The 4129-nt window shown below is 38.9% G+C and overlaps 1 long non-coding RNA gene across 1 annotated transcript; it reads right to left on the reverse strand.

The window, feature by feature from the left end:
- Window positions 1-2315: 2315 nt before the first annotated feature.
- Window positions 2316-3918, reverse strand: LOC115531467 (uncharacterized). The gene is made up of 3 exons (XR_003973890.1): window positions 3542-3918; window positions 3313-3410; window positions 2316-2914 (listed from the first exon to the last, which is right to left on the reverse strand). It is a non-coding gene; the product is annotated as an uncharacterized LOC115531467 (long non-coding RNA).
- Between the last annotated feature and the right edge of the window lie 211 nt (window positions 3919-4129).

The raw sequence follows: 4129 nt of genomic DNA on the forward strand, positions 1-4129 counted from the left end.
GAGTCGGGAAGATATCGGATGACTCGCGTAAGGAGATCATTAAACTTTGGCGCCGACATCCGAAAATACTGGAAATGCCTCTCCTCGTCCAGGCTTCGCATTGGAAGCACCAGAGAAACAAATTCCCCATCCTGATCTCGTGTGGTATTTAAAAGGCGCACATACGACCGCCTATCTCTGCGCTTCATCACTCTTCTTCCGTAGCCACTTTGATCGGAATGTCACCTGGAATGTCACCCGCGAAAAGACCGGTGACTCTGCTGCCACCCATGGCGTGAGTGGTGTATTGCATGTCATGCATTTATTTATTTAAAGGACAGTGCACATTGATTAACATTTCTGTAAATGCGCCAGTGTTAGCCAGCAGGCTCATTTTCAACTGTAGTCCTTTGGCAAGATGTTATACTAGGCACATGGTGGCTGAAAATAAAATAACATATTAAATCACACAGCAATTGATATACAGTAATAAAACATAATGCCATAGGACTGGCTCCATTAAAACATTAAAACATAAGACATATAACCATACAGCCATACAACCCTTAGGGGATCAATATAGAGGCAGACAAACATTAATGTATTATGAGAGGTGCTCACATTTTTGTATGGTCAAAAGCCAGCCCTTAAGATGGTGTGTGAATGTATGGTGTGAGGTGGAGTTTCTAATGTCCACTGGCAATTGGTTCCATAGTTTAGATGCTCTCACAGAAAAGCATAGTTGGCCAAAGGAACTGGACCTAAGAGGGACTACACAGTCCCCTCTTAAGGCAGACCTTGTGGTTCTGCTGCTGGATGACTTCTGCTGTATAAAAGTGCAGAGTGGTGGAGGAGCCTTCCCATTAAGGATCTTAAAGATTAGGCTAAATCACTGTGTTTTAAAATATTTTCCCAACTGAGTAAGTTATATTTGTTAAGAATCTTACAGTGGTGATGTAAGTTTGTAGAGAATAATAAAGAAAGAAAGAATAAAACTTATGAAGAACAATAGTTGAGCTCTGCATGCAGCACTTACCTAATTAACTGTAAGTTAATGTAAATATGTATACCTAGCCAATAAACGTATGAACATACATGAATGAGTGGTACTCATCGTTTGCCGGTGTAGGTACCACATCGGCTCGGCTTCCAGATCGGCTCGGGGTCCGTCGTCTGCTGATTACGTCACACAATACGCTATCTACAGCAACCCAACTGGGACAACTAAATTGCATTCTACTTTCACGATAGACACCATTTCGCACATTTTCAGTTATCTCAGAGTGTGTAATTGTCTCATTTACTTAGACTGTTAGACTATTTGTAGATATAATATAATGTATAATAAAAAATAAATATATATTATATATATATATGACATATATATATACTTAAGATAAGATTATCTTATCTTATTACACGGGTCTTTTCAACATTCCGTTCACTTGCATGGGCACTTCACAACTTCCGGCGGTCAATTATTTTTTGATAATTCATTGGCAACGGATGAATAATGACCGCTGTCAAGGTAAACAAAAGGACATTTTGCCTTTGGTATCACTCCGCACGAAGTCCGGTAACTTGTCGATGTAATAAGCGGGATATGTATCAACCCAATCGCTGTCGGTTGCTAAGCGACGACGTCAACGTTTTGGGCGAACTATTTCTCTGCTGATCAACACTATGAATGCTGGTAACAAATACATTGTAAATAAATTGTTTCGTTTTGGGAAGTAGCCGTGTAATTAGCGGGATATTGTATAGGGCGTTAGGGCGGCAGTAGCTCAGGAGGTAGAGCGGGTTGGCTGGTAACCTGAAGGTTGTTGGTTCGATCCCCGGCTCCTCCTAGCTGAGTGTCGAGGTGTCCTTGAGCAAGGCACCTAACCCTGACTGTTAGCTCCCGACGAGCTGGCTGTCGCCTTGCATGGTTGACTCCGCCGTCGGTGCGTGAATGTGTGCGTGAATGGTGAATGTGAGGCAATATTGTAAAGCGCTTTGAGTGGCCAATGGTTAGAAAAGTGCTATATAAATGCAGTCCATTTACATTTATAGAACTTAGCCGGTCATTATCGAAAAAGAAGCCCCTTTATGGCGAAGCAAGACACCTCCGCTGCGCGTCGGTGTCCTGTTCGCCCTGTCGGGGCTTATTTTCTCGATAATGACCGGCGTTCTATACATTATCCCTTACTTATATATCTATACTTTAAGCTATTTCTCACTCATCTGTGTGTGTGTATTTGTGCATATATACACACATCCAACAGAAAAATCCAAATGCTTCTCATGTTTTTTGTACATTATTTGCCTAACATAAATAGGAGTCCACACACGCGTAGTCAAAATGACAAGCAGTTTATTGCTGCTTAGCACACAAACAATACACCAAACTGAAAATGAAGCTTCTCTTCGGAGTGAACCAAGGCCAAAATAATTAAACAAAACAAACTAGATTTTAAAGGGAAGTTCAAGCTACCTAAACCCTATGTCAAAGTAAATAATAAAAAAGACCATCACTAAAACTAACATCCTAAACTATGAAAAAACATGAGAAAACAAGTCAAAAGAAAAGGCAGCTCACTCCTACTGCTTCCAGGTACTAACAGTGACTATATACAAATGTGGAAAAAAGATAACAATTTAAAGTTACTATGTACAACAAAAGTGACTAGTGAAACAAACTAAGGTAATACTTAACATGCATATTCAATCGAAACGAACTAAGTACAGGTCAACCTTGTATGCAGAAACAACAACACAAACATTAACAAGAACATCTTAAGGACATATAACTATATATATATTTACAACAATAACAGTGTCATGAGATTTTGCAAAGTATTCTCAAAAGTCCAACATGTGAGTAATGTCCTCTGGGCACAAACGGGTGTCTGCTCCTCTCGACGTGCATGGGCTGGAGGACAGGCAAGAGGGACACCTGCAACAAGCAAAGATGTGCAGATATAGTGTCAAGAAGTTAAGTTTGTAACTGACATGTCCATGGTAGTTGCTTCATTCACAATTGAAAATGGCATAGGTTTTAAAGATTTGCAAAAACGATAAAGATGAAATTCAGTGTTCAATTAAAAAAAAATTGAACACTGAAAAAAAAAAACAGTAAAATAAAAAAAATGAATGAAATTATTGTCATTACAGGGCACAGAGTGGAGATCACTGAGGGAAATGTAGTTTTTTTTTATTGTAAGGTTTGAATACTTTTGACGGCACTGTATCTTAAGGGTCCTTAAATAAGTTACATCACTCAATTAGTTTCTACATACATTTCAGTGACATAATTTAGTCTAGGATTTGTGTTTGTGATAAACTTATGGTTACCTATTACAATTGGCTGCAGAAGTGATTGCAGTATCCCGGATCTTCAGTTTCAGAATAGATTGCTTCTAGCGCTCCCCTTTTTCCCGTCCCAACATATCCTGTAAAACAAAAAGGAAGGAGAAAAAACATACTGACAAGTGACCTCTACAGATGTGATCAATGCATAGTTATGATAATGTGTGTAATCACACAGATACCAACACCATCAAGTACTGTATAAGATGTATACCTGGTGTGCAGTTTTTATATAGTCGTCCACATCCAAGGCAGGTGTCAATGGTGTACATGGTGCAGAAAGCTTTTTTGTACGTTGCAGAAAACTCCATGTAGCAACACCTGTGTAACAAAATTGTGAGTCAAAAGAGCACATTTCCATAGAGATATTCAAAACACCACAGTACTTAAGTATTGTATACCACTGCTATTAAATAACTTACTGTCAAGCCGCTGAAAATGTGCCCGTCTTCTCAAATAATTGGTGGACACAATGTCAATGAATGTGGTACACACCAGAGCCAATGTCAGGTAGACATTATCTCCTTCCTGGAGCACCACCTCTTTGAGGATTTCATCAAGCACAGATGTTGGCATCTGTAAAATATAGGTCAGGAAAAATCAAGCTTATTAACACATTCCTCTGATGTTTAGGTGTACAGGTTCTAGTTAAAAAAAAAAGAAAGATTACCTCCAATATGAAGCACCTGTCACCCTTTTTAAACTGAACCTTTGAGGGAAAATTATTTATGTATCAATATAGACATGTAAGAATAAGAAACCTGAATTGCATTAAAGAGTCTATAACAAAAAGGAGCATAAC

Source organism: Gadus morhua, chromosome 18 (assembly GCF_902167405.1).
Source record: "Gadus morhua chromosome 18, gadMor3.0, whole genome shotgun sequence".
NCBI lineage: Eukaryota > Metazoa > Chordata > Actinopteri > Gadiformes > Gadidae > Gadus > Gadus morhua.